Source organism: Aquarana catesbeiana, linkage group LG01 (genome assembly GCF_042186555.1).
Source record: "Aquarana catesbeiana isolate 2022-GZ linkage group LG01, ASM4218655v1, whole genome shotgun sequence".
NCBI lineage: Eukaryota > Metazoa > Chordata > Amphibia > Anura > Ranidae > Aquarana > Aquarana catesbeiana.
Genome location: NC_133324.1, coordinates 620,509,324 through 620,524,067, shown reverse-complemented (window position 1 = coordinate 620,524,067; position 14,744 = coordinate 620,509,324). Strand labels below are relative to the sequence as shown.

At 42.1% G+C, this 14,744-nt stretch overlaps 3 long non-coding RNA genes across 3 annotated transcripts; 2 read left to right on the top strand and 1 right to left on the bottom strand.

Annotated features, from left to right (window-relative positions):
- Positions 1-1,996: 1,996 nt before the first annotated feature.
- Positions 1,997-4,381, bottom strand: LOC141109143 (uncharacterized). Its single transcript, XR_012236179.1, has 3 exons — positions 3,265-4,381; positions 2,652-2,899; positions 1,997-2,543 (listed from the first exon to the last, which is right to left on the bottom strand). It is a non-coding gene; the product is annotated as an uncharacterized lncRNA (long non-coding RNA).
- A 1,433-nt stretch (positions 4,382-5,814) lies between these two features.
- Positions 5,815-7,721, top strand: LOC141108632 (uncharacterized). The gene is made up of 3 exons (XR_012236098.1): positions 5,815-6,269; positions 6,626-6,873; positions 6,982-7,721. It is a non-coding gene; the product is annotated as an uncharacterized lncRNA (long non-coding RNA).
- Positions 7,722-7,787: 66 nt separating this feature from the next.
- On the top strand, positions 7,788-11,415 carry LOC141108627 (uncharacterized). Its single transcript, XR_012236095.1, has 5 exons — positions 7,788-8,246; positions 8,617-8,864; positions 8,973-10,237; positions 10,605-10,852; positions 10,961-11,415. It is a non-coding gene; the product is annotated as an uncharacterized lncRNA (long non-coding RNA).
- Positions 11,416-14,744: the final 3,329 nt, after the last annotated feature.

Sequence of the window (14,744 nt, the reverse complement as noted above, 5' to 3'; positions counted from 1 at the left end):
CCCAAACGAAGAAGAGCAGGAGGAAGAAGAAGATGTGGTGGAGATTGGCACCACAACAGGTGAATGTCTGCGACCACAGGCTCAGGTAAAAGAGATGGATGGTGGCAGATTTTTGAGACCTTTTTTTTTTTTCTTTATCTCTTTTTAGGTGATCGTGATGTGAGGGATAGAGAACGCTTTACTTCAGAAAGTGCCCAGATCCTGATCGGGGAGATCATGGGGTGTAATGCCGAACTGCAAAACATCCAGCAAAAAATCCATGATGTTATTAAAAAAAATAATAACATCATTGATGTTTTGGGGCGAATTTAAAACCCCACAAAATCACTTTTTGTATTGTGGTCCAATCTTTTAAATTTTTTTGCAATGTTTTGAAAAGCCAAATTTGGAGGATGCACACAGTGTGCCAACATGTGCTATCTGCCATCACGGGAGATCAATGGACGCGTTTTGGGGGTGCAACCCCTTCCTCAATTATAAAGTCGCGTTGAGGAAGGGCTTGCTCCCCCAAAACACGTCCCTTGATCCCCCCTGATGGCAGATAGCACATGTTGACATTGGGAAATTTGTGTGCATCTTCCAAATTTGGCTTTTCCAGGGGTGATTTCCCCCCACTGAACGCTATATCAAACCCAGTTCCTAAATACTGATGTCTGATATAGCCTTCAGGTTTTACCTAATGTGAACTTTGTAAGTTCAAGTTTTTTGGCTTTCTTGTTGGTTTTACACAGGCCTGTTTTATCTGAAATGGACATTTCAAATTTTGCTAATGCTACTGCAAAAATTGTTATACAACAAACATGTTGGTTTGTTTTAAAAACCTTTGGTAAATGCACATGTGATTGTGCAGGTATAAAAAAGTGGCTTACTCAAGAATGTGTGGATTATTGTCTCAACACTACAACACTTTTGGGGTGATGTAATAGCTGTTTTATGCAAAAGTGGGGGTTATTTCCTAAGGGCAAATCCTCTTTGCACTACAAGTGCAGTTTCAGTGCAGTTGCAAGTGCACTTGTAGTGAAATGTGTTTTTGCATTTAGTAAATAACAGCCAACAGTGCTTTGTATAAGGTTACACAATCACGACATTTTCTGCACTCAAAACATTTATGTCAGGGTCAGCTAAAACAAACACAAGCAGTAAATGTCAACAAAGATTTTCTTTTTTTTTTTAATTTTAAAAAGGCTTCACATATTGTCTGGCATATTGATAGCCCCCCTACCCGCAAAGAACTCCAGGTAGCGTAACCGGACATCACGGGCACTCAGGGAGGGCAAGCCAGGACGGCCACTTTCAAGCGCCGTCAGTGTGGTTTGATGTAGGATTCCGGCCTCAGGCCCAACTGAGCCAGCATAGTTGGCCGAATGTTTCCGTAAAAAGTTATGGAGAACACAGCACGCAAGTATTATATGGTTCAGTTTATACTCCGCCATATGGATAGGTGTCAGAAATAGGCGGAATCGGCTGGCCAGGATTCCAAATGTGTTCTCCACCACTCTTCGGGCTCTGGCAAGCCGGTAATTAAAAACCCTCTGTTCCGGGGTGAGGGTCCTCATCGGGAATGGCCGCATCAGGTGGTCCCCCAGCGCAAATGCTTCATCAGCAACGAACACAAATGGGAGTCCTTCAACATTGTCCTCTGGAGCTGGCAAGTCCAAGCTGCCATTCTGGAGACACCTGTAGAACTCCGTCTGGGTGATGACTCCACCATTGGACATCCGGCCATTCTTCCCCACGTCCACATACAAGAAGTCGTAATTAGCCGACACCACCGCCAACATCACTATACTATTAAACCCCTTGTAATTATAATAGTACGACCCCGAGTTGGGTGGTGGGATGATGTGGACGTGTTTCCCGTCAATTGCCCCTCCGCAGTTAGGAAAGTCCCACTGCTGGGCAAAGTGGGAGGCCACAGTCTGCCATTCCTGTGGCGTGGAAGGAAACTGTTGAGGAAAAAACAATAAATTGTAAAGCAATTGACCTGATTGGGCTCCACAGTTACCATAACCATGTCTCCATCCCTGTATATACATTAAAAAGCAAAAGAGAGGGGCAATGGGACTTTAAATGAGGCATGGGTAGGTCTTTGAAAAAGTCTAGGATACCTTATGTTAAATTAACTATCACCACCCCATTAAGGGGCTTAAAAGCTGTATAGCCATAGAGAAATGCTAATCAAAGAAATGCATAGACATCAATTCATGAGTAATATAATAATCATAGTATAATGCATCATAATATACAATACATAAATCATGCACATCGAGGCACAATAAAAATAGTAAAAATAGTAGTCATGTTGATAGAAACGTTGTTTATAAACGCTGTTTGAAAATAATTGATACAAGCAATCACAGTTCTACAATGGGTATACAAAAAAGGTGAACAAGGTACTCCGAATAACAATGTTAATAAGTATAAATGGTATACGATAGAATTCATAGATGAACCAAACTTGAAATGGCAACCCTGAGTGTAGACTCTACGCGTTTCATGGCGTTTAAAGCCAATCATCAGGAGTGGGATGCATCAAGAGATGACTAGAAAAATAAATAAAACAAATCAATAAGTAGATCATTGGAGTCTCGATTAAAATCATGCTTACACAAGGTAAAGCAGGTATTTTAGAATATATAAATGCACATTACCTTTTGGCAACAACCCAGTACATAACCCAAACAGTCCAATTGTGGAATAATGAAGGTGGCCCTGAGAGAGCTGTCTCCCCCGGGGTTGAGGCCAAGGACACACAAGGCTAACCCCCAAACCGAAACTCCACATGGGGGCTGGAGAATCAGAGAGGGGGTAGAGAGGAACAGCAGCCAGGGAGAAAGACAGACAGCCAAAACACACTTCCCAAGTAGGAGGCATACATGTATGGGCCACAGATGAAGTTCTGCAATAAATGAAAGAAAAAGAATAATAATGAGGAGATGTGTAACAAAGAGATGGGGATGAGTGTGTCAAAAAAAAAAAAAAAAAAAAAAAAAATGGAACAATGTTATGAATAAAGAAAAGTAAAATGTAAAACCAAGCAGGCGCTAGAGTGTGTCTGACACCTGCCCCAAAAAAATAACTGGGTGGTGAGAACCAACAAACAAAAGATATATATAAATAACGTATACTAGCAATGTTGCCAATGTATTGGTATTTAAATGAGAGGCATAAAAATAAAATAAATAAATAATGCACACCTGTGTACAGAGAAATCAAGCATGATGTGAATAGGTGTGTAATAATGAAGAGAAACAGCCTGATTACCTGAGGTGTGGATGAAGACCCATATATCCTCTCCTCCTGAGAGAAAAGTGTGGAATGAACTGCCAGCTCATCCCGACCTTTGTATCCTCAGCCTAAGGGCGTGTCCCAGCCAACGTCATGCAATCACGTTTGGCCAAAGAAATAGACGGGGCAAACAACCAACTGAGGCACAGAGATCTCAGCAGCAGTTCATCCCCGCCCATCAAGCCTGAGTGAGATGGAGGGAGCATAAACGCAGGTCGGCGTCGGAAGGACACCGCACCAGCGGCATGCTGGGCATGACGCCGATGCGCCAAGATCCAGCCCCGCCCCCATCGCTGAAGAGATGGGTGGGGGGAGAAGGAGCTGGGCGCATCGCAACCCCGGGGGAAGAGAGATCAATCAGAAAGGACCACCCACCCTGTGGGTGGGGCGTGCCAAACAGGCAATGGAAAAAACAACAACAAAAGGAAGAGATAAAGAGTGGACTGTATCTCTAAACTAACAGAGGGTAGAGACTAAATAGAAATAGCCAGTGATCCAAAGAACGAGTAGGTTACTGAATGGACCAAATGAAGAGGAAGTAAGAAAACGGATGCCAGCGTAAAAATAGCTCTTGGGACTAAAAGCCCAGATTAAGTAGTTGCGTTAGTGAAGTGGGGCATGACAGGTCAAAGAGGGAAACGGGTGTCTTCCACCCAAATAAACATATTGTAAAGCAATTGACCTGATTGGGCTCCACAGTTACCATAACCATGTCTCCATCCCTGTATATACATTAAAAAGCAAAAGAGAGGGGCAATGGGACTTTAAATGAGGCATGGGTAGGTCTTTGAAAAAGTCTAGGATACCTTATGTTAAATTAACTATCACCACCCCATTAAGGGGCTTAAAAGCTGTATAGCCATAGAGAAATGCTAATCAAAGAAATGCATAGACATCAATTCATGAGTAATATAATAATCATAGTATAATGCATCATAATATACAATACATAAATCATGCACATCGAGGCACAATAAAAATAGTAAAAATAGTAGTCATGTTGATAGAAACGTTGTTTATAAACGCTGTTTGAAAATAATTGATACAAGCAATCACAGTTCTACAATGGGTATACAAAAAAGGTGAACAAGGTACTCCGAATAACAATGTTAATAAGTATAAATGGTATACGATAGAATTCATAGATGAACCAAACTTGAAATGGCAACCCTGAGTGTAGACTCTACACGTTTCATGGCGTTTAAAGCCAATCATCAGGAGTGGGATGCATCAAGAGATGACTAGAAAAATAAATAAAACAAATCAATAAGTAGATCATTGGAGTCTCGATTAAAATCATGCTTACACAAGGTAAAGCAGGTATTTTAGAATATATAAATGCACATTACCTTTTGGCAACAACCCAGTACATAACCCAAACAGTCCAATTGTGGAATAATGAAGGTGGCCCTGAGAGAGCTGTCTCCCCCGGGGTTGAGGCCAAGGACACACAAGGCTAACCCCCAAACCGAAACTCCACATGGGGGCTGGAGAATCAGAGAGGGGGTAGAGAGGAACAGCAGCCAGGGAGAAAGACAGACAGCCAAAACACACTTCCCAAGTAGGAGGCATACATGTATGGGCCACAGATGAAGTTCTGCAATAAATGAAAGAAAAAGAATAATAATGAGGAGATGTGTAACAATCTTGTGTAAGCATGATTTTAATCGAGACTCCAATGATCTACTTATTGATTTGTTTTATTTATTTTTCTAGTCATCTCTTGATGCATCCCACTCCTGATGATTGGCTTTAAACGCCATGAAACGCGTAGAGTCTACACTCAGGGTTGCCATTTCAAGTTTGGTTCATCTATGAATTCTATCGTATACCATTTATACTTATTAACATTGTTATTCGGAGTACCTTGTTCACCTTTTTTGTATACCCATTGTAGAACTGTGATTGCTTGTATCAATTATTTTCAAACAGCGTTTATAAACAACGTTTCTATCAACATGACTACTATTTTTACTATTTTTATTGTGCCTCGATGTGCATGATTTATGTATTGTATATTATGATGCATTATACTATGATTATTATATTACTCATGAATTGATGTCTATGCATTTCTTTGATTAGCATTTCTCTATGGCTATACAGCTTTTAAGCCCCTTAATGGGGTGGTGATAGTTAATTTAACATAAGGTATCCTAGACTTTTTCAAAGACCTACCCATGCCTCATTTAAAGTCCCATTGCCCCTCTCTTTTGCTTTTTAATGTATATACAGGGATGGAGACATGGTTATGGTAACTGTGGAGCCCAATCAGGTCAATTGCTTTACAATATGTTTATTTGGGTGGAAGACACCCGTTTCCCTCTTTGACCTGTCATGCCCCACTTCACTAACGCAACTACTTAATCTGGGCTTTTAGTCCCAAGAGCTATTTTTACGCTGGCATCCGTTTTCTTACTTCCTCTTCATTTGGTCCATTCAGTAACCTACTCGTTCTTTGGATCACTGGCTATTTCTATTTAGTCTCTACCCTCGTTTAGTTTAGAGATACAGTCCACTCTTTATCTCTTCCTTTTGTTGTTGTTTTTTCCATTGCCTGTTTGGCACGCCCCACCCACAGGGTGGGTGGTCCTTTCTGATTGATCTCTCTTCCCCCGGGGTTGCGATGCGCCCAGCTCCTTCTCCCCCCACCCATCTCTTCAGCGATGGGGGCGGGGCTGGATCTTGGCGCATCGGCGTCATGCCCAGCATGCCGCTGGTGCGGTGTCCTTCCGACGCCGACCTGCGTTTATGCTCCCTCCATCTCACTCAGGCTTGATGGGCGGGGATGAACTGCTGCTGAGATCTCTGTGCCTCAGTTGGTTGTTTGCCCCGTCTATTTCTTTGGCCAAACGTGATTGCATGACGTTGGCTGGGACACGCCCTTAGGCTGAGGATACAAAGGTCGGGATGAGCTGGCAGTTCATTCCACACTTTTCTCTCAGGAGGAGAGGATATATGGGTCTTCATCCACACCTCAGGTAATCAGGCTGTTTCTCTTCATTATTACACACCTATTCACATCATGCTTGATTTCTCTGTACACAGGTGTGCATTATTTATTTATTTTATTTTTATGCCTCTCATTTAAATACCAATACATTGGCAACATTGCTAGTATACGTTATTTATATATATCTTTTGTTTGTTGGTTCTCACCACCCAGTTATTTTTTTGGGGCAGGTGTCAGACACACTCTAGCGCCTGCTTGGTTTTACATTTTACTTTTCTTTATTCATAACATTGTTCCATTTTTTTTTTTTTTTTTGACACACTCATCCCCATCTCTTTGTTACACATCTCCTCATTATTATTCTTTTTCTTTCATTTATTGCAGAACTTCATCTGTGGCCCATACATGTATGCCTCCTACTTGGGAAGTGTGTTTTGGCTGTCTGTCTTTCTCCCTGGCTGCTGTTCCTCTCTACCCCCTCTCTGATTCTCCAGCCCCCATGTGGAGTTTCGGTTTGGGGGTTAGCCTTGTGTGTCCTTGGCCTCAACCCCGGGGGAGACAGCTCTCTCAGGGCCACCTTCATTATTCCACAATTGGACTGTTTGGGTTATGTACTGGGTTGTTGCCAAAAGGTAATGTGCATTTATATATTCTAAAATACCTGCTTTACCTTGTGTAAGCATGATTTTAATCGAGACTCCAATGATCTACTTATTGATTTGTTTTATTTATTTTTCTAGTCATCTCTTGATGCATCCCACTCCTGATGATTGGCTTTAAACGCCATGAAACGCGTAGAGTCTACACTCAGGGTTGCCATTTCAAGTTTGGTTCATCTATGAATTCTATCGTATACCATTTATACTTATTAACATTGTTATTCGGAGTACCTTGTTCACCTTTTTTGTATACCCATTGTAGAACTGTGATTGCTTGTATCAATTATTTTCAAACAGCGTTTATAAACAACGTTTCTATCAACATGACTACTATTTTTACTATTTTTATTGTGCCTCGATGTGCATGATTTATGTATTGTATATTATGATGCATTATACTATGATTATTATATTACTCATGAATTGATGTCTATGCATTTCTTTGATTAGCATTTCTCTATGGCTATACAGCTTTTAAGCCCCTTAATGGGGTGGTGATAGTTAATTTAACATAAGGTATCCTAGACTTTTTCAAAGACCTACCCATGCCTCATTTAAAGTCCCATTGCCCCTCTCTTTTGCTTTTTAATGTATATACAGGGATGGAGACATGGTTATGGTAACTGTGGAGCCCAATCAGGTCAATTGCTTTACAATATGTTTATTTGGGTGGAAGACACCCGTTTCCCTCTTTGACCTGTCATGCCCCACTTCACTAACGCAACTACTTAATCTGGGCTTTTAGTCCCAAGAGCTATTTTTACGCTGGCATCCGTTTTCTTACTTCCTCTTCATTTGGTCCATTCAGTAACCTACTCGTTCTTTGGATCACTGGCTATTTCTATTTAGTCTCTACCCTCGTTTAGTTTAGAGATACAGTCCACTCTTTATCTCTTCCTTTTGTTGTTGTTTTTTCCATTGCCTGTTTGGCACGCCCCACCCACAGGGTGGGTGGTCCTTTCTGATTGATCTCTCTTCCCCCGGGGTTGCGATGCGCCCAGCTCCTTCTCCCCCCACCCATCTCTTCAGCGATGGGGGCGGGGCTGGATCTTGGCGCATCGGCGTCATGCCCAGCATGCCGCTGGTGCGGTGTCCTTCCGACGCCGACCTGCGTTTATGCTCCCTCCATCTCACTCAGGCTTGATGGGCGGGGATGAACTGCTGCTGAGATCTCTGTGCCTCAGTTGGTTGTTTGCCCCGTCTATTTCTTTGGCCAAACGTGATTGCATGACGTTGGCTGGGACACGCCCTTAGGCTGAGGATACAAAGGTCGGGATGAGCTGGCAGTTCATTCCACACTTTTCTCTCAGGAGGAGAGGATATATGGGTCTTCATCCACACCTCAGGTAATCAGGCTGTTTCTCTTCATTATTACACACCTATTCACATCATGCTTGATTTCTCTGTACACAGGTGTGCATTATTTATTTATTTTATTTTTATGCCTCTCATTTAAATACCAATACATTGGCAACATTGCTAGTATACGTTATTTATATATATCTTTTGTTTGTTGGTTCTCACCACCCAGTTATTTTTTTGGGGCAGGTGTCAGACACACTCTAGCGCCTGCTTGGTTTTACATTTTACTTTTCTTTATTCATAACATTGTTCCATTTTTTTTTTTTTTTTTTTTTTTTTTTTTTTGACACACTCATCCCCATCTCTTTGTTACACATCTCCTCATTATTATTCTTTTTCTTTCATTTATTGCAGAACTTCATCTGTGGCCCATACATGTATGCCTCCTACTTGGGAAGTGTGTTTTGGCTGTCTGTCTTTCTCCCTGGCTGCTGTTCCTCTCTACCCCCTCTCTGATTCTCCAGCCCCCATGTGGAGTTTCGGTTTGGGGGTTAGCCTTGTGTGTCCTTGGCCTCAACCCCGGGGGAGACAGCTCTCTCAGGGCCACCTTCATTATTCCACAATTGGACTGTTTGGGTTATGTACTGGGTTGTTGCCAAAAGGTAATGTGCATTTATATATTCTAAAATACCTGCTTTACCTTGTGTAAGCATGATTTTAATCGAGACTCCAATGATCTACTTATTGATTTGTTTTATTTATTTTTCTAGTCATCTCTTGATGCATCCCACTCCTGATGATTGGCTTTAAACGCCATGAAACGCGTAGAGTCTACACTCAGGGTTGCCATTTCAAGTTTGGTTCATCTATGAATTCTATCGTATACCATTTATACTTATTAACATTGTTATTCGGAGTACCTTGTTCACCTTTTTTGTATACCCATTGTAGAACTGTGATTGCTTGTATCAATTATTTTCAAACAGCGTTTATAAACAACGTTTCTATCAACATGACTACTATTTTTACTATTTTTATTGTGCCTCGATGTGCATGATTTATGTATTGTATATTATGATGCATTATACTATGATTATTATATTACTCATGAATTGATGTCTATGCATTTCTTTGATTAGCATTTCTCTATGGCTATACAGCTTTTAAGCCCCTTAATGGGGTGGTGATAGTTAATTTAACATAAGGTATCCTAGACTTTTTCAAAGACCTACCCATGCCTCATTTAAAGTCCCATTGCCCCTCTCTTTTGCTTTTTAATGTATATACAGGGATGGAGACATGGTTATGGTAACTGTGGAGCCCAATCAGGTCAATTGCTTTACAATATGTTTATTTGGGTGGAAGACACCCGTTTCCCTCTTTGACCTGTCATGCCCCACTTCACTAACGCAACTACTTAATCTGGGCTTTTAGTCCCAAGAGCTATTTTTACGCTGGCATCCGTTTTCTTACTTCCTCTTCATTTGGTCCATTCAGTAACCTACTCGTTCTTTGGATCACTGGCTATTTCTATTTAGTCTCTACCCTCTGTTAGTTTAGAGATACAGTCCACTCTTTATCTCTTCCTTTTGTTGTTGTTTTTTCCATTGCCTGTTTGGCACGCCCCACCCACAGGGTGGGTGGTCCTTTCTGATTGATCTCTCTTCCCCCGGGGTTGCGATGCGCCCAGCTCCTTCTCCCCCCACCCATCTCTTCAGCGATGGGGGCGGGGCTGGATCTTGGCGCATCGGCGTCATGCCCAGCATGCCGCTGGTGCGGTGTCCTTCCGACGCCGACCTGCGTTTATGCTCCCTCCATCTCACTCAGGCTTGATGGGCGGGGATGAACTGCTGCTGAGATCTCTGTGCCTCAGTTGGTTGTTTGCCCCGTCTATTTCTTTGGCCAAACGTGATTGCATGACGTTGGCTGGGACACGCCCTTAGGCTGAGGATACAAAGGTCGGGATGAGCTGGCAGTTCATTCCACACTTTTCTCTCAGGAGGAGAGGATATATGGGTCTTCATCCACACCTCAGGTAATCAGGCTGTTTCTCTTCATTATTACACACCTATTCACATCATGCTTGATTTCTCTGTACACAGGTGTGCATTATTTATTTATTTTATTTTTATGCCTCTCATTTAAATACCAATACATTGGCAACATTGCTAGTATACTTCATTTATATATATCTTTTGTTTGTTGGTTCTCACCACCCAGTTATTTTTTTGGGGCAGGTGTCAGACACACTCTAGCGCCTGCTTGGTTTTACATTTTACTTTTCTTTATTCATAACATTGTTCCATATTTTTTTTTTTTTTTTTTTTTTTTTTGACACACTCATCCCCATCTCTTTGTTACACATCTCCTCATTATTATTCTTTTTCTTTCATTTATTGCAGAACTTCATCTGTGGCCCATACATGTATGCCTCCTACTTGGGAAGTGTGTTTTGGCTGTCTGTCTTTCTCCCTGGCTGCTGTTCCTCTCTACCCCCTCTCTGATTCTCCAGCCCCCATGTGGAGTTTCGGTTTGGGGGTTAGCCTTGTGTGTCCTTGGCCTCAACCCCGGGGGAGACAGCTCTCTCAGGGCCACCTTCATTATTCCACAATTGGACTGTTTGGGTTATGTACTGGGTTGTTGCCAAAAGGTAATGTGCATTTATATATTCTAAAATACCTGCTTTACCTTGTGTAAGCATGATTTTAATCGAGACTCCAATGATCTACTTATTGATTTGTTTTATTTATTTTTCTAGTCATCTCTTGATGCATCCCACTCCTGATGATTGGCTTTAAACGCCATGAAACGCGTAGAGTCTACACTCAGGGTTGCCATTTCAAGTTTGGTTCATCTATGAATTCTATCGTATACCATTTATACTTATTAACATTGTTATTCGGAGTACCTTGTTCACCTTTTTTGTATACCCATTGTAGAACTGTGATTGCTTGTATCAATTATTTTCAAACAGCGTTTATAAACAACGTTTCTATCAACATGACTACTATTTTTACTATTTTTATTGTGCCTCGATGTGCATGATTTATGTATTGTATATTATGATGCATTATACTATGATTATTATATTACTCATGAATTGATGTCTATGCATTTCTTTGATTAGCATTTCTCTATGGCTATACAGCTTTTAAGCCCCTTAATGGGGTGGTGATAGTTAATTTAACATAAGGTATCCTAGACTTTTTCAAAGACCTACCCATGCCTCATTTAAAGTCCCATTGCCCCTCTCTTTTGCTTTTTATTGAAAAAACAATAAACATTACTATTTTTACTCTGAAACATGGCAAGCAGATTAGACACCAACATTATGGGGCAACCTCCAGATAGCATTTATTAAGGGGAATTTAACAAGGCCAAAGTATAAGGTACCCCTATCATATTCCCCCCCCCCCCCCTCTCATGGGCCATTTCTAACATTATGGGATGTGTGGAAATCTTGGACAGGTAACCCTCTTCACTTCATTGAGAGATGAATGCCTAAATAATGGGTATTACTTGGAACAGCCCCTCCTTAGTTACACTATTGGCAGCCCACTGGACAGGTAAGAAGTGTCATAATACAAAGATATAAATACACATTATACACATTTGAGAACATTTGGACATTCTGCTATTACCTATCAAGATAATAATAGGATACAAAAACTTTAAACAGTAACATTGTAAAGTATACAGGCAGGCCCTTGCACTACATGCTTTTGGTAATTCAGCCATAAATCTGACCAGTAAAGAGGTGGGTATAGTGTGTATGGGTTTGGCAAAGTCAGCAGATAGATGATTGAGGATAGATAGAGAATTGGGATCAGCTGACTTAGCAGTTGGGGGAGGGAGGGTTACTAAAAATTATTTGGGGACACCACAAAAAAAAGCCTCTGGCACTCTGCCTGAATTTAAATAAAAAATAACATTACCAAACATTTTAGGGGTGTTTGGGGTAAAGCACTACTATGGAGCTGATAAAATACATTGTTAAGTGACTACATGAGGTGAATATAGGGGCAGGAGACACCATGCTGGGGAGGTTATTGAAGGGCAAATATGTATGAAGGACCTAAAATAATAATTACATAAAAATCCAGCATGCATGAGGACAAAGGGGACATTCACAGCATATTACAAGCATGGTAATTAGGGAATGAGGAAAGAAATACAATATATTATCAAACATTAAAGACAATAAAATGTGATATAAAAGGATAAAAATCTTACCTTCATATACTCCTTCTGTAGGACCTGGATGATGGCAGAACAGGTCTCTGGGATAATGATCCCCAGAGCCTGGGGGGAGATGCCTGTCGAGAACTTCAAGTCCTGCAGACTTCTCCCTGTCGCCAAATACCGCAAGGTAGCGACCAACCTCTGCTCCGGAGTGATGGCTTGCCTCATGCAGGTATCCTGCCTGCTGATATAGGGGGTCAGCGAAGCCAACAGACGGTGAAACACGGGGTCCGTCATCCTGAGAAAGTTCCTGAAATCATCAGGATTATTCTCACGGATCTCACGGAGCAACTGGTCACGCTGAAGCAACCAATTCTTGGTCCATGAACTCCTCCCCACCCTGTTCATGGACTGGACTTGTGTCAAGGCCAGGACCCAAACACCAAGCCCCCGCACAGCACGAACTCTACGAGGAGTACGCATACGAAACATGGCTAGAAAACGGTCGGCTGCTCAGAACGAAGTAACAGAACGCACTGAAGAACAGCAAGGCCTGTGAAGAGCGACCTGAAAAACAGCAACGAGCAGGCAAGATCACACAGAAAACTCTGATACGAACTGACTGCACGCACTGAAGAGCAGATACAAACCCACAAGCACAAACTGAATGGCAGAAAACGTTCTGAAAGCCACGAGTCTGAAAAAGCGCGAATCGTCTCTCACCAAACTTTTACTAACACGAGATTAGCAAAAGGAGCCCAAAGGGTGCCGCGCTTGGTTCTGAACCGGCCTTTTCTAGTCTCGTCGTACGTGGTGTACGTGACCGCGTGGTTGGCGATCGGAAATTCCGACAACTTTGTGCGACCGTGTGTAGGCAAAACAAGTTTGAGCCAACATCCGTCGGAAAAAATCCTAGGATTTTGTTGTCGGAATGTCCGAACAAAGTCCGACCATGTGTACGGGGCATTAGACCACCTACTAGGGACAGAATAGGAAATAGACATTTCAAGGGGGGACTGTTATGGATTGATTAATGCTTTGATAAAATTACTATTTCTATTATGTATACATATAAATGCTGAATCTCCTTACTCCTTAGGTAACTAGAGACCCCCTCCCATTGAGTGAGTCCAGGAGTCCACAAGCCTCACATCAGCAGAAAACCTGGATGAAACTGGCCAGGAGAGCCTTAGATAAGGGTCGTCCAATCCACAGATGACAGCACAACTAGACCATGATGCTTTTGCAAACAATGGCTTATGTTTTACTATAAAGCCACCATACACCCAAAGCAATAAAAGGAAGATTTATTCAAACTGAACAAAGGTGTCAGATGTGTTTCTTCTACGTGCACGTATATATTTACATTTGAAATTAGGGCAGGTGCAGGTAATTGTACAGACATTTGTCTGGATCCAAAACGATGATCTCCATTGACAATGATTCTTCTTGAGCTCTGGCATCTTCTTGCATGATGAGTGGCTTCTGGTGTTAAAGCATGATGAGTGACCCTCACTATCAGTCTCTCCTGCTCCTTTTATTTGGGGTTTTGTTTACCAGTTTGTTGACAATGGTTACAAACTTGTTTACCTTAACAACCAAACTGCCAACTGTCAACAGTTCCCGTTGTTACCAAGGCATTCATTTGAGCCCCCCTCCAGATTCACCCGAACTCCAAACTCCAGGTGGTGTCCTCCTTTAGATACCTCGGAGTTTTGGTGCAGACCCCTTTATCTTTATATGTCACCAATAATTTAGATCCTCTGTTGGTCCGCCTTCAGGAACAGACCATACAGTGGATGGATTTGCCTCTGGACCTCATGGGGAGGGCCAATATTCTTAAGATGATATATCTACCAAGATTGCTCTATATCCTTACTAACTCCCCATGTAAAATACCTAAATCTATTTTCAAGCGCATAGACACGATATGTACTACTTTCCTGTGGAGGGGTGGATCCCCCAAGGTGGCACATGAAACGCTGAGTTTACCAGCGCATTTGGTGGGCCTAGCTTTTCCCAACTTCTTCCTATACTATTTGGCATCCCAGCTGGTGCACATACACGGCTGGCTGTGCCCAGTCCCGGCTAATGCCTGTACATCCACGGAGGGGGCCATGGCATCTTCCCTGGAAACCCTACATAATATAATATACAGGGGCCGGGCCTCCATACTCGCCACTTCCCTTTCATCATTCAGATATATTGTCATGAAGATATCTAAACATACCTGGCTGAAGTCCCCCAACAACCCCCTGTGGTTTAACCTTAATCTGCAGGAATTGTACTCCCTTCCAGATACCAGTCGGTACTCCAAAGGGGTTAAATATTTATGCCACCTGTACAATGCACAGGGCTTT